Genomic DNA, 25,038 nt, shown 5'->3' on the forward strand with positions numbered 1-25,038 from the left:
AACAACCTTTCACTTCAACCAAATGTGTTAACCACGACACATCTGTAATTGTAATTAGCACATAAAATAAATCAAACAAAAAACTGATGCCGATTAAACGAAACTGAACATTTTGCTCTACAGCTTAAAGATTAAAAATAATGAGGCATTCATTTGTGTGCTTGACCACCTTTGTTACTTGTACGTTCACGACCGCTGTTCCAAAACAAAAAGTTTTAATGTTGAAGCAGAGGTTTAATTAAAACATTAAAAATAATAATATTATAGCCAGTTAGTTAATGGCAGCACGGTACCGGTTAGCACTGTTGCCTCACAGAAAGAAGATCCTGAGTTCAATTCAGCACAAGGCCGGCGCCTGGAGTGTTCAAAGATATGCAGTTAGTGTTAGGTTAACTGATGATTCTACGTGTGAGTAGTCATCTCTATGTGTTCGCCCCATGATAGACTGGTGACCTGTCCAGTGTGTACCCTGCCTCTTGCCCTAAGACAGATAGAGATCGGCTGCAGCCCCCTGCAACCCTGAATTGGATAAGCAGTAGAGATTAAATGGATATTCTAGTTGGTTTATTATTATAAATAATTTATTATCATAATTATATTATTATAAATAATTTATAATTTATTATTATCAGTTATCATTTATTATTATCAGTTTGCTACTGTGATCCAATCTGCTTGAAACTTAAACTCAAATGTTAATTATACTTTATTGTGTTTGGATAGCTGTGTTCATGTAGCTGTGGTAAATGAGCTGCATCAAACCTGAAATACAAAGTGACTGACCTGTGTCATGAGCAGTGTTGGTCAAGTTACTTGAAAAAAGTAATCAGTAACTAATTACTGATTACTTCCCCCCAAAAGTAATCCCGTTACTTTACTGATTACTTATTTTCAAAAGTAATTAATTACTTAGTTACTTAGTTACTTTTTAAAAACACGATTTACAACCTGAATAGGTGATAAAGCGATAGATCTTTCAGCCCAATTCTACTTTTTCTGCATAATCCATCATACAAAATGTAATCAAATGGAAAAGTCTCTTTTTAAAACTTTTAGAGTTTTATTAATTTTAATCTTTTAACTTTATGCATCAAGCAAAAATGTAATTATATGCAACATTCTCTGACTGGAAGAAATTTGTTTAATATTTAAACCTATTTTCTGCACATTCCAGCACATAAATTTTTTTTTTTTTTTGTGTTTACACTCACTCTTTCAAATAGATGCAAGTAAAACACAGCAGAAAATAAATAAAATCAAAGACTAGCGGTCCTGTTGCTCTATTTTCACCTGTACAGCAGGAGTTGGGTAGGCGGAGGTTTACCCTGGTGCAGGTGTGCCGCAGCGGTCAGTGGAAGGATACGGCAGTTTCTCTGTGAATTTTCCATTACGTCATAGCGCACTCGGAGCTTGCTTGGAAGTTTAGGGGTTTTTTTCGCTGTAAAAAGATGTTTTCTTCCCACGCACAATGCTAATGGACACTAATGTTTTTGTCACTTTTTATGGAATCAAACTCAAAGTAAGGTCAGTAGTTCCACGCTTTAAACGCTGCACGCTCATACTCTCTCCCGCACTCGATATATGATCCATTGTTGATCTGCACACAGTTGTTGTCACAACCGTAGCACTCGCTTATGTCACTGTCATGAGACATTCTCGCAAAAAAATCACGGTTTTAGTAACGCAGTAACGCAGCGTTCCTACGGGAAAGTAAAGGTAATCTAATTACCGTTTTTGCAATAGTAATCCCTTACTTTACTAGTTACTTGAAAAAAGTAATCGGATTACAGTAACGCGTTACTGCCCATCTCTGGTCATGAGGAGCTGCGTGCGACAACAACCTCGCTGTTTCTTTCTTATCTCTTGGGTAAACTATAGATTTTTTTCCCCAGCGTATGATTTTCTAATCACTTTTGCTCCTACAGAATATAAATACAGTGCCCATGAATGCGTGAAACCCAAGTTGTTATCAAGTTAGCTAATCAGCCTCGCCCACATTATTATTTTGTAAAAAACACAAACAAGCCCAATTTATTTCTCATCTGTAGTTTTTATTCATGAAATTACATTATTTGCACTCTTATTTTGTTTATTTATTTTATGATCAGTTTTAAATCCTTTCTGTTTCCATTCAGCCAGGCCTCACACCAGTGATTTCTTCAATGATTAATTAGCTGCTTGTTAGCTGGAGGCGGTGCAGGCCACTGACTGCAGCTGCTGGAGCTGTTGTTGGGAATCAAAATCTACACGTTTCACTGTGATTGAAAAATGAATTATTGGAACAACTTGAGCAAATGAAACTGAGAACAGTGGAAAATTATATTAATCAAATAAGAAAGAAAATGCTGTAATTAAAGGCTTGGGTTTTGTTTTGTTTTGTTTTGTACTCAAGAAAAGAACAAAGAATAAATTATGTCTGGAATGTGATTTGAATGAGAAATGAGGGAGAGACATTCCTCAACAGATAAGACAATTTGAAGGGGAACAAAGGGGGAGAAATGTGTGTGTGTGTGTGTGTGTGTGTGTGTGTGTGTGTGTGTGTGTGTGTGTGTGGTATCTGAGCATATCTGACCAGGCTGGGGTGCCATCTGGTCTTAAAAAGTTTGCTGTGACCTGCAAGTGGTTTACTGGGTCCCATGCAGTGTGAAGGTGGGAGGTTGGGGCCTTTGTATGTTTTGTATGTTTTTAAGTGTGTGTGGATGTGAACACATAATGTGTCTGCTTGTGTGTATATGTGCGTGTCTTCTACCACACATGATGTGCAGGCCCCTTGTGAGGGTCTGCTGCAAGCTAACAGCTCTGTGACCATGCCAAACACACACACACACACACACACACACACACACACACACACACACACACACACACACACACACACACACACACACAGAGAGAGAGAGTTCCAAACTGCATGCAAACCTCAGAAGGATTTAATTTCCTTCTTTCTCTTCCTCCCCTGCAGGGTGTGGTTGTTTGACAGCGTGTTTTAAGTGTGGTTGGTGCTCACTGGTAATCACTCTCATTCTGCTCGCCGTAATTAAGCTCATTTCCACTTCCACATTCACTCGGGTTTGGCTTTGTAGTCTTCTGTTACTTTTGTCGATCACACTGAAAAAAGCGAGCGCCATCGATAAGACACGTTTGTAAGGGATGTATAGGAAATCCTGAAGAGTTATGGGACCATAGGCATGTCTCATCCTATGAACACATTCTTTCTCAGGAGGCCTAAAAAGCGGAATTTGAATTGCATTTGCTAATTTTTTGCAACCATCACTTACAGTTGCAGGATGTCGGGGTGCATGCGGTATTAGAGGAGGTTCTCTGGCAGAACCTCTTCTGTAGCTCCACAGATTTTGCAACACATGACATGGACATGCTTCCATCCCAGCACTGAGACGATGCAATATCTGTTATTAAAATGCACCCTCTGGCATTTAGAGATTTCTGACTGTGGTGCTGAATTTTGTTGAGATGCTGACTCACTGTGTCAGCATCTCAACAAACTTTTTAATTTAGACTATTGAATGGGTGTAACTGAGGGCCTTTCAAGTTTACTTTGGTCGAGTGATGAGGACAAGGAGAGCGATTCCATGGCAAACTGTCTTCTAACCACGTGAGCCAAATTTTATTTAGAAAAGGTAAATAAACAAACAAACTTGTAGTTTTTGACAATTTCTTATTCAAACACAACAAAATAAGCTCTCAGTGTTTTCCAGAATGACTTTTGAACACAGCTGAGGTGCATACCTACTATAACCTACAAGAAGCCACACATGCACATCACTGCAAACATTGCAGTCATTCACGTAAGTTTTTTAACGAATTGAATCTTACCTTTGCAAAACTTTAAGCCTTTTGTTTAGAGACCTCTTTCTGGTTAGTGTGCGGGTTTCTGTTTTCTCCTGTTCAGTCCTTGTCTTGTCTCTTGTGCATTAGTCATTAGAGAAAACATGTTTTCTAGTTTTACTCTTCCATTCTGCCCTCTTTATTTTGTTTAGCTTTATTTATTTATTTTATTTCTAATTGTCTTTTTTATATAGAAATATATATTTCCATCATTTTCCCCGCCCTCTGCTAACTCCCAACAGTCTCTGGCTCAGATATAATCCGTGATAATTAGAGGAGCGCTTTAAATTACTTTGAATGCTCCTCGGGGATTTTCATCCAATTTCCAAGTAAACAAGAACCACAAAGAATCATTTATCTTCTCGAGAGCAAACCTACGAATCTGTGAATGTTGTGTTAGTGCAGTTAGTTGTGATAAATCAGCAGATGAAAGAGATTCTTCAGCAAGATGAGAAAAAAGATAGTGTGATGGGATTTGAAACATTTAATTATCTTCTATTTAAATTGAAACATTTGCTAATACTTAAGCTGTTTATGTCTGGTTTTAGATCATCACTGACACTGGTTGACACTACTGGCTCATTTCCAGCTGAAATGTAATTGGCTGGCTCTTTTTGAAGGGGTCAGAGGTCAGAGATGACTCATGTCCCCCAGGGTGAAGAACTATGTTGTTCTGGATGGAGGTGCACATGCGTACACACTGTTAGCTCATGACATTCCTAAAATAGCAAGCGTAGCTGCTGGGTGTTTAACCTACTCTGTCTCCTGTAAGCTTCAGTAATGTAATGAGTGCTGTGCTGCTGCAGACTGCTGCAGCTCCTCGAACATCTACACCGTGCTGTGGCAAAACCCAAAACAGTGTGGTCTGATACTGGGGATGTGAGCATGAATGATTGTCTGACTCCTTGTGTTCTCCCTGTGATGGAGTGGTGAACTGGATGTTAGAGAATAAAGACGTTACAGAATAAAAACAAAATGAAGCATTTTTCCCACATCCACTTGGGGAAAAATGTTTTTTTTCTGTAAAGAAAAAAGAACCCAGCCACCAACGGGCAAAGCAAACTAGCACAGTATAAACACAATATCCCCCACTGTTTATCTTTCTGTGCTCTTCACAAAACATTTTGGGTACACTCTGATGCCAAGCATGATCCTATGGTTTTAGGAGAAAGAGGAAGCACTAAACTATCACAATAATCTGTCCTCACAGAAAAATTTATCATATCTTTTCCTGGTTTCTACACGCAGATGGGTGTGTCTCCACTTCAGATAACTGATCAGATAAACCGGTGGAGTGCTCTGGTTTGCTGTAGGTATAAAAACTACCTGATCAGGTTTAGTTTTGCAAATATTCACACATTAGAAAACTTAATGCTCCATGGGTGCCGAGTTCCCCTCCATCTACAGCATACATTTTACAGGCAATGATTCCCATTCCCATTAGAAACCACCTAATTGTGAACTTAATAATCGAGTCTTGAGTAATTCCTGCTTGCAAAATCGACTTATCTGGTTGTTTTCTGGCCGACTCATCCACATGGGGAATTTTTGGCTTGAGACATCATAAATTCTCCCATTATAATCAGAGGGTGGAGAACAAAGGAAGAGAGAATTATGTCAGGGTAAATATGTCACACTTTTCTGTTTTGGTGTGTAGCCATTTCCCTGGCGAGGAGTCTGAATAACATAAACATCTAAAAGCATCGCAGTGCTACGATTGCCGGTGACTAATTTTCTAATCATTTAGCAGAATCAGTCCCTCGTGTCCATACCACATGCTGAGGTTTCTGTTTTCAGGTCATTTGAACCATTGTTTTTAAAAGTGAGTGAATTAGCACGGAGCTGGACATCAGCTAACAGTCTGCTCTGTCAAAGTGTCAAACTGTTTAGAGTTAGAGAGTCTGCAGAGCAGAGGAGGGATGGGCATGTTAGGAAAGAGAGATGGCGACACATATTAACGAGGGGGTCAGTGGGGGTAAAATACTCAGTTGGGAAATACTAGTAGAAAGTCGTGACAACATTTTGCCTTATTTACCCTGCATTTTCCTGCTAATTTATCTACAAGCATTACTCTTGATTGAATGTTTTGGATTTAACTGTAAACTACAACTTATACCTAAGAACGTGAAACAAACTTTACACAAAATAAAAAAATTGGTTGTTGAGTATTTTTCACACATCCCATTTCACAAAGTCTCTTTTTTTTTGTCCCCATTAAAAACTGAAGTTCAACTAGAAAGTTCGTAATTCTTTTAATTAGAGCCAAAGTACATTAAACTTTTTAAAACACTGAATTTATTACATATTGACATAAAAAAATACCAGCTAATTATTAAAAAACAACCTTTCAGGAAGATAGTTCAAAAATATGTTGCTTATGAAATAAAGGTTTGAAGACAATGTTTGTTTCCACAGTGCAGTAAAACATGGGCAAAAAATTATTATGAAACCCAGTGATCTGTTGTATTTCAGATGTTTTCATATGGAAATGATTAATCAATAGGAGACAACTAAATCCAGCCTAAATACATTATGTATTTCATTTGAGGCAACACCCTGGGCACAGTCTGCCAATCTAACAAGCATGTCTTTGGATTGCGGGAGGAAACCCACAGACTCCAGGAGAACATAAAAACACCACACAGATGTATCACCTAGCCGCTACACTCAAACCCAGAACTGTCCTTTTGAGAGGAGGCAACTAATTGCTGCATTACTGCCACGCCTGACACAGTAACATCCATCCATCCATTTTCTTCCACTGGAAGAGGCCGGAGCCTATCCTGCCTCCCACAGGGGGAGAGGTCGGGTACACTCTGGACAGGTCACCACAGTAACATGTTTGATCAAACAAAATATCACATAACGGTACTTTAGATTCGAAATCGGCCACAGGCATGAATATGAGTGTCTCTCAACATGCATTAGCCCTGTGACAGACCGGTGATCTGGGATATGCTCCAATCTCCCAGTGACCCTGAACTGGATAAATGGAAGAGGATGGATGGATGGATGCATAGAGTTCTCCAAACATGCTCATTCCGGTTGTCATCTATATAGGTTTCCCAGTTTTGCAAACTGTTCATTCTCGTTTACGTGCCCCACCCTCCCTCCCTCCTTGTTCTCAGTTCTTTAAATTCTTCACTCCTATTTAGTACACGGGGATCTGCCAGTCCCGGGAGCTGTTGGCAGTCCCCAAACCGAAGCTTAATTCATGTCCGAGCATTCACCTAGTAGGTAATACTATAGTACTATAGTAGGTAATACTATAAACACTGTCAAACCTAAATTGAGGACGTGGGCCCAGCTAGTGAATTTAATGTTTCTTCTTTTGTCTTTCTGAAGATGGATGGATGTGATCTCTTTTTTGTACCTTTGTTGGATAGTTTGGCATCCTATCTATATGATGCAGTTACAGTGTCTGCTTGAGTTTCTCTTTTGTTTTCATTTTCACTGTGACAAGTAAAAATACAGTTATATTTATTTGCTGCAGGAGTGCAGTAAGAACAGAAATCTGATTGTAGTCTTCTGTGTTTAAAAAACAAAACTACACTATGTGAAGACACCAAGAAGACAGATGAAGACACACAACTTCTATATCAGGAAATAATATAAAATATGAAGTTTTCTTCCATCACTCCTGTTCTTGCTGGCTTGCACTGGCTTCCAATTAAATACCGTATTCAATTTAAAATATTACTTTTCACCTACAAAACCATTAATAATTTGGCGCCGAGCTACCTCAATGAGCTTCTCAGGTTACACACTCCTGTCAGAGCACTTAGATCTGCTACCCAAATTCTTCTGGAGCAACCTCGTTCTCGGCTGAAGTCTCACGGTGACCGCGCGTTTGCTGTAACAACCTTCCTGTTGCTATTCGGGCGTCTGACTCTATGCCACTGTTTAAATCACGGCTGAAGACTTATTTGTTATCTTGCCTTTCCACCTAGTTAACACTTGGTGTGCGTTGGTACATTTTTATCCGTTATGCTTGTGAACTACTTTTATATCTTATGATTGTCAAGGTTTTTATAATTGATACGTGCCAGGTCCTTTCTCTTTTCCCTCCCATCTCCCTTTTCCTATTTTATTTTTGTCAAGCACCTTGGTATACCCTTGGTTTTTTAGTGTGCTTTATAAATAAAGTTTATTATTATTATTATTATTATTATATTGACACTGGTAACTTTTAGGAATATTTCCCATTTTCCTTTTCCTTTTGACTACTGACTTGTCCTCCACCTCATTCTGTGGACCTCCCTAAGTCCTCTCTTGGTGCCTGTCGCTCAACCCCAGCCCTCTCTCCCTGCTGTGTGTTGTGTTATGCGGTGATATCCAGGGTTCCTGTGTGTTTAGACCGAGATAGGGCAAAGATTAAAAGACTGAAGTAATTTAATCTCTTAAATCTATTGACATAAACTCTTTCGCACACAGCGTACATCTCTATTTTCCTGTGGAGATACAAACATCTGGACTAACATCCATGTACACGAGCACGCACACGCACACACACACACGCACGCACACACGCACACTTGCCTGGTTTCTCTACATCCTCAAAGATACAAACATCTGTACTTTCCAGCACACACATACACAACCCTGCCAAAGACAAAGGCATGCTTGCGTGCACATTTGACTTGATCTTCAAAAGATGAAAAACATCTGTCTGGCCCAACACACTTGTACAGATGTGCACACACACAGTGACTGTTTACATCAGTGTGCACCGGCCAGTTGATGAACTGATTATGTTCATCAATAAACAGCTTGGTGTGGAACTATGTGAGCAATGGCGAAGATAACTTTGGCATCCAGATGTGGATTACACTTAAATCCAAGCTGTTTATGTTTATCAGGCTAACTTCCAGTTGTTCATGGGAGCAGCAGGATCCAGATAGAAGAAGGATTTATCGTGAACTGACAAAAAGCTTTAACATGAGCCAGTTTGCCACTTTCTGTTCTTACTTTGTTGTCCTGTTTTGTCTGTTTTGGAGACGTCCAAGCTGTAAAGCTGTCAGGGCTCAGTTCCAGCTGCTGTCACCGCATCTTCATACAACACTGAAACAATAAGAAAATGAAAAAAGGTTGGAGTCTGCCGTAAAGTGTAGAATGAAAATGAAACTGTCATGCTTTAAAAGCACTGCTGTTTTCATGCATGATCAACAATCCACAAATGCCTGTTTCTGATCACAGTAGCTGTGTATGAATACATTTTTAAGCTGACCTGAACCTCAGAAAAGGCAGAATCTGTTTGAAAAATAAAATGAACCGCTTCAGTTCTTTCACCACAAACACTGAAATCAACTCAATAGATGTCGTTTAAGTTTATATTTCTTTATCTCCAACATAGAACTCAGAAAATCTCAGAGCACTTCACTTGGTCTGGTCAGTTGTTGCAATGTTATACATAATCTCCTTGTACCGAACATATTCATTTGTTTCGTTTGCTGTCATATATGTAACTAAAGCTTTGTATGGTCTACAATTAAACTGTATGCAGTATATTATAATAAGATTGCCAAAGGTAGCATGCATAAGATAAAAAAGTATTGGTCCTAGACCAGAACCCTGTGGAACTCAATGACTTGTTTGTGTGTGTGTAAAACTTACCATTTATGTGAATAAACTAGAATCTACTGTATAAATATAACTTAAACCAGGGCAGTGGGTTCCTTTGACCCAACGATATCTTTGGTGTCAAATTCAGCACAAGGCTAGAGCTTTTTCCTTAAGATGATATGCCAAGTGCTATAATAAACTGTAAATCTTCAATGAAACTTTAATCTGAACTTTGCTGTATGATTTGCAAATCGTTAAATTTCTTTTTAGAAATATAGGGGAGGTTGACTTCAGGCCAACCATGAGCTTTAATGGTCTTTAATGCTCTCTCAGATGTAGTTTTGTGTTTTTCTACATGTTTTTCATTGTTTGTTTATCCCTCTTTACCTGACAGACCCCCAGTATTTCTACAGTAAGTTTTTTTTTAGGTGAGTGGAAAGCAAGAGGGAATCCATATTTAGTCTATATGGACTAAACTAAGAGTGAAATGTAACTATTTCCATTTTTCTGCATTCTTATTTCCTAGTTTGTGTCTCTCTGTCGTTCTTTTCACATTTTTTGATCTTTGATGAGAGGGACACAAAAAGAAAGAAATGGATATGAGAGGAAGAGGAGGACAAGATGTGGAAAAGCTCTGGGTTTGTAATCATACAAACTCCCCACAGTATTCCTCTTTGATTAAACTGGCTGTCTACACCACCTAAACTGAGCTCCAAGCATGCTGAACAACACACCGCACAAATGTAGAGTTTCAATTTTTATGCAAAATCACACGTTTTTCTATCACTTTTTCCAGTACAAACATAACGTGGATTATTTTTTTCTTCTCCAGTTCAAGTATAAATTTATGTTTGCACACTGTATGTTAATCCTCTGTGCGTGTTTGTGCCTCTATATAACAACTACTTCAGAACAAATGAAATTCTTATCAGCTGTTGTATTTTATCTTTAGAGATAAATTTGACTCTGTGTTGAGTCTACTGCCTCTGTAGGTTTTAGCTTTCCATATGCTGCAGACACTGGTTTGTTGATTTAAGACACTAATAGATTCAACAAAACGTGGAAGGAAAGATGCTCATAGCAGATGTATTACATGATACCGGAGGGTCCTGTGGCAGGAGACTGAGATTTACCTCAACTACCGGTGGAAGCTTGTTAGAATTTAAAGCTGTGATATATCACACTGTTTTAATGACAAGACCAGTCCTGCTTTTCAGTGCTGAGTAAAGACAAAATCTGTAATTCAAATCTGTACATGTAAAAAGCACATATGGACCCAGCACCTGCATTCAAACTTATGTTTGTGCCATCATGCAGTTATTTAATGAAAGGAGCTCATTTCTGTTTCCTTATTTTGTATTCTTGGCCTCTATGAATTAAATTGTGAAACTTGAACAATCTTAGTGAGACTTGCTCTCTCTGACATCATACAGAACCAAGAGCAGAAAAAGACAGTGTAGGTATTTTAAAAAAAATATTTTTATTTAAGGGTTTGTAGCCTGCAGAATAAAGCACCTTGAGTCCACACAGTCTGATGATTTTAGCAGAAGATGGGGAAGGAAGCACTTTGCATGAGATTACGGCACCAAAGGGTCTCACAGATGTTACTGTGGTTTAAGATTCAATAACTTTAAACCACTGACTTAAAGTTAGCAATAGGCTTCTAGAGATCAGCCTTAAAAGTTAAACAAGTTTGGATTCTGCTACATTAACAAAGATTTATTTCACTTAACATGTTAATTAAAATGACAAATGGCTGCATTAAGGCTGTACTTTCCAGTTTATTTGACCAATTAAAGTGCAAATACAAATCATTATCAGCCTTATTCATGCAGTACTTTGTACATAAGGATCTGACTATCTCACATGCTTATAGGCTTTTTTGTGTGTGCCCAAAAACACACACGCCTGTGGACTGAGCAATCAGAGATAAAATCATCATTCTGATTGTTGGATGACTAACAGATAAGCTTAAATTTTAATGAACCTGCATCACAATGAACCATGACACTATTCACCTGAATAAACTTTTTTGAAACACAACAACAACAACCGTGGTTCGTGAGAGAAAATATGAAGTGCTGAAAAGTACTGAAAAGTTTGCAAACACACACACACACACACACACACACACACACACACACACACACACACACACACACACACACACAAAAGAAAATAAGAATAAGGATCACAGTGGGAACTTGTTGTGTCGTATTTGATACCCAGTGGCCCTGCAGGGAGTGAGGCCAGCGAGTTCAGTCCAGCAGGGAGCAACTTCTGCTAGAAAACACAACCCACACACACACAAACACACACACGCACACACTCATACGTTCACACAGACAGCAGGTGGAGACTTGACCTCTTCTTTTTAAATGCTCAAAACTTGTGTAATGACTAATTGGCTGTTATTTAATACAATGACATTCTCTGTTGGTGTCCACTCCACTCATCAGTTCATTTTCAGGTTTGAAGGTTTAGGTACGGCCACCCGTTATTTTATTTTATTGACTCCTCTGAATTAAATGGTGATCATAATTTCTTAATGAATCCAAATGGAGGCTTTGCATTGGTTCGTCTAACCATGAGAATATTTCCCTAGCATTAGCCTCTTCTAATAATCCTACAGAAACACCTTCGACACTAGCCATACGCTAGCTACTGTGAATAAGAGAAACTAACCCTACGCATTATTCTGAGCTTATGTTTGCGCTATCATGTCACTGTCACTTCCAGTTCCTCTATTACACATGGAGGTAAATGTCTAAAGAAATCAGGAATTTCAGATTTTATATTTAGATCTGATATATAGGAAGGCGTTTAGTACAGTTTTTCCTTTCAAATGATTGATTTCACTTGTCATAATGTAAGCCATTGAAAGGGCCCTGTGGTGTAAGCTTGGCCAATCTGGAACTTCAGCCAAGCATGAAATGGAAATTCCTGTTCTGCCTCCTGAGGCTGTAAGCATTTCACTCAGACAAATGGGACTTGTGGGGGGCATCGAGGCTCCCAATCCAACCTAAAACACAACACTTGTTATTCATTTAACCTCAGATCAGCTGTAATTTGTATCTCCGAGTCAAGCAAGAGCAAAGAGATGTTTTCACTTTAACTCTTTTCTCCTCAGCAGGTACAACAAAAAACACAGATGCTTTCTTATCTATGTGCAGTCATGACCAGGTTTCTGAAAGGCTGCTATAGTGAGCACATGTGCCTAATTGACTGGCACTCAATCACAGAGAACAGAGATGCATGAAATAAAAAGTATAGGTGCTATTTGCAGAGGAAGTTCACATGCTGTTTTAAAAAAAAAAGGTGAAAAAAGCTTACTATGTGCTGTGGTTGTTAGTGCTGCCATGGGATTCTGTAACCTCCATAAAGGAAAAAAAGCATGATATTTTTTAACTTCTAGCTTCACTTAGATTTAATATGAATTCTGCAGACGCTGTATGCCCAAGCAGCTTCGAGAAGCAGGTTTACTGAGTCGTCTGGATAAATTTGCTGAGTACACCATGCATCGCTTTTGTCCATCTGCCTAACACAGAGGCACACATTATCATCTATCAACAGCAAACAGAAAAGCCTCCATGCCATATGCTTAGAAATGATTAAAATAAAACATACCCCTCCATATGGACACAAAAGATCACAAAGATATTATGATCATATTGTCAGTGTTAGGCGTAGTGCTGTGAAAACACAGAACACACACTCTACTTAGCATGAGACTGACCTTTACATTCATCTTCATAGCCACAGTGTATTTGGAACGCTTTTGAAACTGCTGACCTGTCAAGGAGAATATCATCATTTTGACCTTTGACCCTGAGTGGTTGTCTGTGCTGAAGGAGGTGGGGAGTTGCAGTGTGTTTTGTTATAATAGACTCGTGGGGCTTGAAGATTATTGTAAAGCCTTTAAAAACAACCAACCAAGTCTGTGCATCATGTCTGTGTAGTTAAAGACATAACATCATTACAGTATTTGTACAGGCTTCAAATGCTGGTTTAAATGTCTGTAAAGCTCTGGTGTTGAAGAAACAATACAAATGCATGCAGACCAATTTGTTGGTCTCTTACTTCATTTTTTTGTAGCTTACTAACATCCTGACAGCATTCTTGAAAGCACTAGAACAATTTAATTTGGATGTTTTCAGCTGCAATGTGAAGTTTATAGATTTTTTATTTTATTTTGTTGTAAGAATAAAGGCTGACATCCACTCACAGCTCTGCTTGTTTCTTTGAAATTGTGCATGAGTGTGCAAGACAGGTTTATGGCAGCATTAGCGCCCAAACTGCTGCGCTATACTGTGACTATAATGTAAGGTACAATGTGTGCTTTGTTCAGCACTGTGGCCATTATACAGCTGTTACCGACGTATACGCTCAGCTCTAAAAGCTTTCTGTAACTGTGGGAACATAAAAATGAGTGAAAAGAAGGGTTACTGACTAATTACAGAGGTTTCCTGCAATAATTTCCAACCTAAAAAAGTCATAAAACTCGTCTTATTGGGCTTTTTTTATTATTATTGTTATTCACATTTTAAAACTTTAAAACTGAGGACAGTTAAAGAGAAGTAAAACACTCAAGAAAGTGTTAAAAATCCCACCTGAAAAAACACATTTTCTTTATGTATAATGTCTATCTTGTCTGAGCAGTGAGGTAATTTTGTAGCTCTGAACTCTGGTAAAATAATAAAAGTTGCTGTGGAGCCGAACGTCAGAGTTAGTTATTGCTTCACAGCTTATTCTACAGTTGCAATTTTTAAGAGGTCGTGGAATCAGACTGATGAGCGCCATCTTGTTAGACTGGACCCCAGAGGACTGTAATTCACCGAGCATGCTGTCAGGTCCATGTACGCTAAGTTGTTTTTACACATGAACTGCAACCCCAAATCTTTCTAGACATCACGCGACATGTGAGAATGCAAATTAGATATTAACTGGTCCAGGTAGCTCCCTCACCTGACTCACAGGTTCCCTGCTTTTCCTGCTGCATCACTAACGAAAATATCCAGAACTGATTCCAGCAGGTTGTCCAGAGTTTATGAGTGAAAAAAGCATATTAATGTCTTTCTGTGTGCAGGAGAAATAAGCTCTATAAAACTTTAAACAAAAACAAAAGACTTACTATTCATACCTAAAAGTATGAATGATGCTCAGCTTAGAGCAATGACATTCAGCTAAGTGGCTCCCAAAGCAAAGATCAGGCCTCTCCAAAAGTTCTTCAGATAAATGTGACAGTTTTTGATGATTAGAGGGAAAATGGAGACACAAATATGTTGGCTCTTTCTGTGTGGAATAGTACTAGTATTAATATAATAATACCATAGTATAATGGTGTTTGACTGTAGTTTAAAATTAAACCATTAAAGTTTAAATTATAACTTTTTCTTTGGAGCAACTGCTTAAAACTCACAAACAAATGCAACAAAAGTGTCCCAACTTGACATTAATGTTGTTTGTAAGGGGTCACAAATACTGATACGAGTTCTTAACTCTTCAACATTATGTTATTTTCTACAACCTCATCATATGTTTTAATGTAACCTACTAGAACCTTAGTGAACCTTAGTGTCATTGAATTAACAATCACTAACACTGTTGTGTATCTCAAAACTGTAGTAATGCACATACAGTAATGATGCTAAAAAAGTGCTTGAACTGGAGTATGAATGTTAGAAAGCACATAGATGTAAAAGTGATTACATTAATGAATGGGTGAATAAGACATCCTGTATGAAATAACTTCCCTTTTTATAGCCCCAACAGCACTCGTGCTTCCAAATTACCGATTAATTGAAATGAGATTCCTCACATTTTACGAGTTTTAATCAGAAACTTCATAATTACTAATAAATTAAGAAGTGTAGTAAATAAAAGTTCTCCCTGAGTGCAGCAATAGATGCCTGACTATCAATAAAAACACTATTAGCCTTGGGGACATAAATAGAGGGCTTATTTTTAAAGATTTGAAGCATTCTTGGTTTATTAGTCAGCGCTGCGCAGTGACTTGTGACAGGAAATATGGCAGAGCTGGTTAACAGTTAAAAAATCCACAGTGGGCCAAGTGTGTGTGAGCCTGACTGTTCGGGACGCCTAAATTTGCGACACATCAAAATGATTTTCTACACATTGTTCTCACAGGCAAGAGTTACCAGCTGGGTTTAAACAAACAGTTTTATCTGAAGACAAAAAAGCCATACTGGAACTACGTTGCCATGACAATGAAAAATAATTGCTTTTCTGACAATGAACACATGCAGAGTACTTGTTGCTGAAAAACCTGTTCGACCACAGCCGCCAGGTCAAAACTCGACACATTCCAGTCATCGTCGGGGTATTTCGCTGTAGTTAACATGAGTTATGTAACGGGATGACGTACTGACAGTAAGAGCTACAGATCTGTTTATACATGCACAGTACACCTGACCAAAACCAGTTAAGAGACCAGTTTAGCTGAGCTGAAACCACTAAGTGATTGAGTGGGTAGTTTTTTTTTTACACAAGTTTCTAAGAGACTTCATACAAAAGTCCCTTTATGTATTTAGAAAAAAAAAGTCTGTGTTTGTCTTCACTCCCACTAAAATAAAGACATATGAGCGGTCGTGGAACAATGGAAATATTCCCTTCCAATAATCTGATATCCACCATTGCAAAAGAAATCACTCCTACTCTTGAATTATTTCCCCCATTAATTCAAAGCACATTTTAGTCCTGAAAAAGATTTCGTGAAGGTCCTAACCGCAAATACAGATGTTTTGAGATAAGAACAAACGCTGTTCTAAATGGTAATTTGATTTAAGCCTATCTGTTATTGTTCTTTCTCAAAACATTTATAATTATAAACTGAAGCTTACAGCATGATAACATGTACAGCACGAGCTTGCCAATCATTTGTGGGGATCCCAGAGGTTTTGTTTTGTAATTTTAGAGTTAGATACCACTCATTCAGGGCTTTGATTTTATCAGGTCATTATGTGTCAGTCACTGATGATAGTCACTGTGGCTATTTCTATTACTATTTCTTTCCACAGACTGTATATAAAAAAAAAAATAGCTGTATCTTCCAGGTCTCAAAAGTGAAGCCAGTACAGTCCCTTAAGCCTTCTTTTTTCTTATTGTGAGCAGGACCTGAGAACCACTCTTCAGCACTCTCGCTCTGTGGCCTCAGTAAACATTTCCTGATGAACTTATGTTCCCAATCACCTGCTTTAAGTCTAATTAAAAACATTATCACATTTAGTTCATAGATTAGAGTCGAACATCAAGATAATGCAGAGTATGCTTCAGGGAGGTATGAAAGTGGATTTATAGTGTGCCTGAGTGTCCCATTCAGATCCTGCATTTGCTGATGACATCTGCTGAAAACAGTTAATGACCAATGTGTGATGCTGTGTTGGTTACATTGTATTTATACAGACTTGCTCATTTCCAGTGTTAATGCAAAGCTGAGCAGCAAGCTTCTAATTTAGCACATCTCTGACCACTAAATGTTATCTAACTCTCACGAGAAGAATAGTGTTGTTCTCTAGTGGCTCATTCCATGTCAACTGACCAAATTTAAGTAAAAGCTTGACCATCTCTCACTTCCCTGAAAAACTTTCCGAGGTGATGATGCACTTGTCAAGGAAAACTACCAAATTTTAGCTTACTGCTGTTACCTGTTTGGACAAATATTTTGGTGATGAAGTTAGAGGAATGGTCAAACCTCTCTTCTTTTCACTTAACTCTACTTTCTCCTGAGCACAGGATTCTTCATCCTCATATCGGCTTTGAATTTTTTACAGTGGGACAGCCCAGTGGAAGAACATGCTGCTCAGAAAAGATGGCTCAGAAATGCCCCTAACTTCATTACAAAAATATTTTTGTGAGCAAACTAATAACATTAGAAAGCTAAAATAAGATGTGTGTCATCACCCTGGAAATCAGAGCTGGTCAGGCTGTGAGCATTTGGCCAGTTGACATGAAATGACCTCAGTGTGTCTCAAGATTTCACTTGATTTGGTGCATAGTTTGGCACTGAGCGTGGCATATACATTGGGTTTTATATAAAAAACATACTGGGTTTTAAACCCGGTAACAACATTTTGAGAACAGCAGGAGGGAACCAAAGCAATAAAGTGTAGCCGCAGAGCTAATAAATGAGCTGAAACTCTTTTTACAATACTGAAGGGAGCTACAGATTAACTGTGGGTTAATGACATCTTCTGACATTTTTCTCTATTTTTCACTTTCCTTTTTACTCACAGATGACAAATCTCAAATCAACCCCAACAAATTTTCGCAAGATAAAACAGAAGCTTTGCATAGATCTGCTAGCCAAAGCTAGTCCATCGCATCCAGAAATGTTTCTAGAAAGAATCTAACATGTCACTGTGGTGTAATTAATCAGGCTCAGTGTAGTGCTTCCATCTGCTCTTCTGGATTACTTCCCTCAATTGACATTTAATTTATTTGCTAGCAAATAAACAGCTTTGTGGGGCTTTCATTTGGCACATAAAAAGATCATGTTCTGAACAAAACATTTTCATGTGGGGCAGGAGGAATAGATTTCTTCAAGCTGTGGATTTTTCTTTCAGTTCATCATTTTCTCCAGAGGGATCATGGACCTAACCTGGAGGTCACAGAGCATGGGTCAAGATAAGCTTTCAGTGAGTCTGTGCTCACGTGGGTCCTGTAAAAGCATCTGGTGGGTGATGTCATGATGTTAGTGTTACTAATGTGTTCAGAGGCAAAGCAAAAGGGGAGTCATCAGACAGTTTTAGCTGTACGTCTGCACACATGTCACACGCATGCAGCATTTACCTCAGATTTGTACATGTAAACACCAACACATACACACATATGGCACACAAACTTCAAATGTTCCTCAAAAGTCCAGTGTCAAATTTTGAAATACTAAAGAGCGTGATCAGCATCTCACTCCGAATTTAAGTAGCTTCTTCTTTTTCCCATGCATCACAAAAAAAATGGCACAGAAAACATATCCCAACCTTCACCCCTCACGTGCGTGGAAGAATTAAACCCAGTATGTTTTTATATTTATATCTGATCCAATCACACAAACACAGTTAATTTCTTTCCTAGACTGCTGTGCGCTGGAGTGGTTAGAAAATAAGTGACTGCAATCGTGTATAAAACTGATCCTCTTCGCTCTGTGAGTTTACACTTGTTTATCTCAGGTTAGGTATTTTTTATGTACATTATTTCTTTAAATAAAAAAAAATGTCTGCAGATTATGTCATTTCTGTTGTTTTAGTGTTGTCATGTCATACCTCTTCCTTGCTTTCTTTTCAGCAAGCAAAACTAAACCATGCATCGCTGCAATCGTTTGGTAAAGCGTGAGACAAACACAGCACAGCTACACAATTGACTTGCAGGCTGAAAATGACTTCATCACCTGTCAGCTGCTTAATCCACCGTTCAGTCTCCCCTCTGCCACCCATCCTTTCAAAACCAGCTAGATAAAGTCTCCTCAAACACAACAATCAATGTAAATCTGACTGATAACAAAACAGTGACGACAACGATACCAAATAGCTGCATGCTTCATTAAATCATAAAGACAAATGCTAGTCTGCGTCCCCACTACTAATGTTGCCATTGTTCAGAAGTCTGAGCCAATTAGTGTGGAACCAGCAAATGTGGAAGAGTGACCGACACAGACAGCCCAACCACCTTCTTTATTGTTAAGTGTCTCTTGATCCCCTCAGGCGCATTTTCCTCAGTGACAAGTGTTAGCATTTAATTCAACCACAATGGAACCACTGACCTCCTACTGCGTCTATCTAATGATCCGTGTAGCCAAAGCCACACACAACACACCACATGAACTTAACAAAACCAGGGAAGACTTGGACTAAGAAAATCCCCCGAAAATCAAAGGAGCCAGGAAATAGATGGTGAGAGAGAAAAGAACGAGACATAAATACTGTGCAGGAGAATAAAATGAGGAGAAGGACAGAGGGGAGGGAGTGGGAGGAAGGGGTGGAGTGAGGGTACGCGAGCAGCAGATTCTGACCCGGCTTGTTGTGTTGATATTTTCTCTGGCAGCTTGTCAGTTTGAGCTGCACTCGCTGAGGGGGTTCATGAGAAACTGAAAGTCTATGAGAGCAAATACCCTTTATGTATTTGAAGGAACGGAAAAGGTGGAGAGGAGGAGAAGTATGAGGATACAGGGCGGGACAGAATACAAAAGAGCAGAGGGGGGAAAACATTTGGAGATGTTTTAATTTAAAACTGAAAAAAGAAAATCATTGATGCAAGATGTAAGGTCACAAACTGTGTCACTGATACCTTGAACAGATGCCAGGCTTTGTCTGAAAATATGCTCAAGAATGAAGCGGATACTGAATTACTGCCAGATTACTTATACATTGTCACAGTAAACAGGATATTGTATTAGAAGGAGTAGTAAGTAGCTATATTTGACCACACAAACACCCAGTTACAGTACTAGGCTGAAGAAAGATCAAGAAACAAAGAAGGAGGCTGCAAACACCGTGTATGTGCTTCTCTTTGCTTTGGGAGGGTGAGTAACAGTGAAGTTAACTACTCAGTTTAATGCATCACTACTTGAGCATGTGTAAAAATAGATTATAAAATAGCTAGTGATGACCTGGGAAGGAAGATCAGGTACTAACCCCTGGTAGTAGCTGATCTTTATCTATATTATTGAGGAGTTGGGGAAGTGGGTTAAGTGTGAGGATATATAATACAATGGATTTGCACAATAAAACTGATAAGTGGGAGTGATAAGGTTCCCTTTGATGTTGGTGCCGTGACCCGCTGGTTGCAGTTGGTGAGACTGGTCTCCCAGTTTGCCAGATATTTACTTTTCAGGATCCCACTGGGTGACTTTAAGCATCATTTTCAGTGTTTAGGTTAGGAAGCAAAAGTTATGAAGGGGTGTAAACCACAAAACCAAATCATTTCCTAATACTAACCAAGTAGTTTTGGGCCTCAATTCAGGTAAACAGCAAAAGAGGAAGTGCAAAATACAAAGATGGCACGACAGTGGGTGACAGTCTTGTGACTTTTACACTATTCCTTTAAGCAGGACTGTCTGCTCTCTCCATCTGATATGGTTGCCCAACCCCAACTCAATATCATGGCAAAGTGTCTGTTACATGTTTTGCTGTGATACTGGGTTGGATATTGTCACGGCAGGTGTGTCAGGGCACCAGTGCCAAAGGATGCCTGTGGCTTCAAAACTACAGCAATTGATGAACTGAGATGACACCGTGTCAGTATACAGTAAAGTGCATCTGGTGATCAACATTTCAGAAATACCTCTCTGACCTTGACAGTTAAAATAAAAGTGTAGAAAGTTTTTTTTATTTTCGGTAAAGATGTTTATAAGAAACACAAAATCTAAAAATGCACGGCAACAATTTTGCAAAGACTGGAGGAAAGAAGTCTGTAAAATCATTGGATTAATGCAGATGTCACAGACTGACTCAGAGTTCAGAAGATACTGTGACTGAGACCAACAATATCCGGCCACTCTGGGCTGCTAAACCTGGAAAACCTGCATCCCTGCCCTGTTCTGTGTATGTTCTAAGGAGACCTTTTATCCTCTAAGCCGGGTGGAACCAGGCACAGTCATGATCACCTGCCCAATTTACACTGTATTTTTCCACACTTGAAAACGCTTAAAACAAACAGCATGAAAAACAAATCTTTCTTTGGTTCTAAATATCATGGAAAACACTCAAACTACCAAGTTTTAGCTTTAAAAAAACTCTAATCAGGCAACATGGAGCTACACAAGCAGAGAATCTTCCTTACTGTGGCAAAAAAAACAAAAACACAAAAAGATTTTGCATCTTCATACAAATATTGATACAAATAGTTTCTGATTTCCCTTAAAAGACCAGATTCCAAATGTTTTTTGTTGGGATATCAAATATCAGATATGGAAATATGTTAACTCTAATGAATGTTTCAGGTCGGCTGGTAGAAATTAACCAGAGATCAACAACGAGAAAAGGCAAAAAAAGAGACACTTTTCCTGGACTAATTTTGCAAGAATAAGGCATTCAGCTTTCACATTAATGCTTCGTTAATGCTCAGAAACACAAACTATCACTAATATAAGTCCACATGATATAATATAATCTTTAAAGTCATATTAAACCTACCTGACAGGACGAAGAAACCAGTTATTCCCAACTGTCACTCCAAGTCCACCACACCAAACCACCTCAGCGGACGAGTCATATCCATTTGTGTGTGTGTGTGTGTGTGTGTGTGTGTGTGTGTGTGTGTGTGTGTGTGTGTGGGTTTGTCGGCTGCCTGCTCAGGACTGATAGCGTTCAGTCATGCAGCAGCAGCGCAGCTCAAGAGGGTTTCACAGCAGTGTGAGAGGCTGGCTGGAAACACAATGCTGAATTAGGTTCTTTTCTCAGGTCTCCTCACTCCTTCTCATATCTGCTCTCTCTTCTTCTGTCACACACTGTTTTCCAGCTCTGCCTCTCCTCCTCTCTTCTCCCCCTCGGTTCCCTCTCCACTCCCTCTTCTGTCTTTCTCTCCTCCTCTTTCAGGGCTTCCCGCACTTAAAATCTGCCCTTTTTCCCTTTAGCTGCATTAACTGAATCTGACAAAGTTTCCTCCTGCTCTTCATCACCCCTTTCTCTCCCATCCTTGATTTTTGTTAAACAAATTTCTTTTCTTGAACCACTTTGGTTCTTTCTCCCTCTCTGAGCTTGTCTCTCGCATTCAGCCTGCCTCCCCTCTTCAGAACATTCAACACTTGTCATTCGGTATCTTTCTTTTCATGCCTCCTCCTTCAATCAACTGTTTCCACTTTTCCCAGCTTCCCGTTTTCTCCTCTCTTCTTTTCCAGTCATTGTTTAGATGCTTCATTTCTTCTTTCTGCCATCTCTGATCTGTTATTTTCCTTGCTTCCTTCCATTCGACTCTGTGATACTCTCTCTCGTAAACTGTCCCTACTTTGATTATTTTATGACCTCAAAATCTCTCGTTTTCCTTCCGCTCTCCTTTGGGTGATATGTGTTCTCCCTTTCTAACTATCCTCTAATCTTAAGCTCTTCTTTTAACTTCACCTTCCCTGTTACTTCCCTTTGCTTTTACTTTCTTTGTCTTTTCTGAGTTGCAAATGAAAATTTTTTAGAAGATCCCCTCCTCCTCCTTCTTCCCCATTCCCTCTTTTTCTTCCCCTTCCCCCAGCTGCGCTTGGCGAGTATCATGTTTGGCTTTAAACTAAGGAACTTGGCTCCAGCGCAGACCACATACATCAGTGCTGACTGATGGCCATGCATTCAGAAAAATAAACATTGAACACTGCAAGCAGAGTCGTCACATCTATACGCTTGGATGTAAATGTAGAGTGGAGAGAGCGAACCTCCAAATTGAGTGAAGGCGAGAAAAGACAACAAACCCCTAACAACTTATAACCTGGGAGGGGTTTGCTTTAAATCACATACTTGTATATAAATATATAAATCTTCTTCTTTTTCACTTTCACATCTTACTTATGCAACAAAGCAAACAAAAAAACAACTCAAAACCTTTAAAAGAAGGAAACAGCAACCTGTCTACAAGTTGCACACGGCATACGGTTGGTTATTACACACTTTTACTGGTTTGACCCACTTGAATTTAAATTACTCTAATTAAAAAGAAATCTCTGTCGCACTTAAATATTCTTCAGATTTCAGGCGATCACAGTTTGGCCAAAGTGCAGATAATTCCCCTTTAATGGCACCAGAAAACATTAAAAAATGAACACAAAAAGAAGGAGATGAAATGTAAAGCTGAACCCAGTGCAGGTAAACTGCTTGCCTTGCAGCTCATTTTAGTCTCACATTCTTATGTTGTTTTTGTTGTTGTTATTTGTGTTATTAGCACGCCCACATTAGAGGCTGACAGAGCCATCAGACAGAAATGTGCAGTCTGTAAACACAAATTGAAAAATGTTGGATTGTTTAAAGTTGGAACAACCCAGAGTTTTTTCTTGTTGTTGTGTGAAAACCTCAGAAGACATCTCACTCTGACCAAAGCCCTTGAAGTTGCAATTAAACTAAAAGCTGTTGTGTGAAATTCTCCAAATCAGCCTGGTGGCTGAAGCCCTGATGTAGGAGCACTGACACCACTGAGTGTTTAGCCTTAGTTTGCCTTTTTGGCATTTTTATGGAAGCTGCTTCAGTACACAGTGTTGCTGATGTTGATTACACCAGCGGTCCCCAACCTTTTTTGCGCCACGGACCGGTTTATGCCCGACAATATTTTCACGGACCGGCCGTTAAGGTGTCGCGGATAAATACAACAAAATAAAACTAGTACCGGTACCGAAAAAAGAAGATTTATTCATAACACACGTGAAAAGACCCAGGAAAACCAAGTTAACGATAAAAACGATAACAAAATAACACTGAAAACCAAAAAAACCCCTGAAAACCACACATTTCACACCTGAGCCTCAACTCTCGCGGCCCGGTACCAAACGACTCACGGACCGGTACCAGTCCGAGGCCCGGGGGTTGGGGACCGCTGGATTACACCACTGGTGTTGAAGATAATCTGTCCAGCTGAAGCAATACAATGAGGCAATAATGATGCACATTATGATAAATTAATTATAAGTATTTCTAAATCTATTTTTAACAAACAACAGAGAAATTCTGATAGTCAAATACATTTTGATCTTCAGTATCGGAAAACATAAATGATTCAAGTGTTCAAATTATTAAAAAATACAGATGAATATGTCCGACTCCATATTTTCATATTTGGGCTGATTTGTTTTAAGTTAATAAAACTTTATTAAGAGCTTTGTGGGTTTGGGCTTGGGGGGTCAGTTACCAGTATTTGATATACATATGGCAGATATTAATGCACACACCCAAAAACACACCCACTAAGGTTTAAAATGCAAAAATGTTTCCGTCATATCTCAATAAGATGCATGTACACACACACACACACACACACACACACACACACACACACACACACACACACACACACACACACACACACACATATATATACATATATATATATATGTAAAAATGCACATACCGTGAACAGCTACACTCGTGATCACCTGGCTGCTTGCTCAGAGATGTAGTCTGATATTTACTTCAGCTGGCTCATACACATGCACACATACACACACACACACACACACACACACACACAGACACACACACACACACACACACACACACACACTACCGCATGGTAGGCAGAGATAAGGGTGGAGAGCTGCCATCCTGAGTATCTGGAGGCCTCGGCTTCTCCACTCCCTCATCACACACTCTCTGTAACAGCTGACTGTGCATTTGTGTGTGTCTGTGTGTGTGTGTGTGTCTGCATGCTGCTACTTTCATCTTTGTTAGGACCAACTGCAGTTTATTCAAGGACAGTTTTGGATAGTATAGAATGTTGGACCATCATTTAATTAGTGTGCTGTTTTAATGTGAAACTAATGTGTGTGTGTGTGTGTGTGTGCGTGCGTGCGTGCGTGCGTGCGTGCGTGCGTGCGTGTGTGGTTGACAGTCCTTTCTATGTTTGGGATAAAGTTCTTGCTAAATGTCTTAAACTCTCTTTTGTTTAACATAAAATACTTTTAGATTTGAAAAAAGATCTATAACAAGTTAA

At 39.1% G+C, this 25,038-nt stretch overlaps 1 protein-coding gene across 2 annotated transcripts in view; it reads right to left on the bottom strand.

Annotated features, from left to right (window-relative positions):
• ripor3 (RIPOR family member 3) overlaps nucleotides 1–24,514 on the bottom strand; it is a 56,241-nt gene extending 31,727 nt beyond the window's left edge. Inside the window, exons 1-2 of one of the 2 annotated variants that reach the window (XM_080301198.1) lie at nucleotides 24,457–24,514; nucleotides 8,815–8,907 (exon numbers count right to left, since the gene is read on the bottom strand). The gene's annotated coding sequence lies outside the window, so the exon portion shown is untranslated. Of the gene's footprint in view, nucleotides 1–8,814; nucleotides 8,908–21,554; nucleotides 21,908–24,456 lie in introns of those variants that run through there. The other variant, XM_080301197.1, reaches the window with a different exon arrangement.
• Between the last annotated feature and the right edge of the window lie 524 nt (nucleotides 24,515–25,038).

The sequence above is a fragment of the Astatotilapia calliptera genome, chromosome 5, assembly GCF_964374335.1.
Source record: "Astatotilapia calliptera chromosome 5, fAstCal68.1, whole genome shotgun sequence".
In the NCBI taxonomy this organism is placed as follows: Eukaryota; Metazoa; Chordata; class Actinopteri; order Cichliformes; family Cichlidae; genus Astatotilapia; species Astatotilapia calliptera.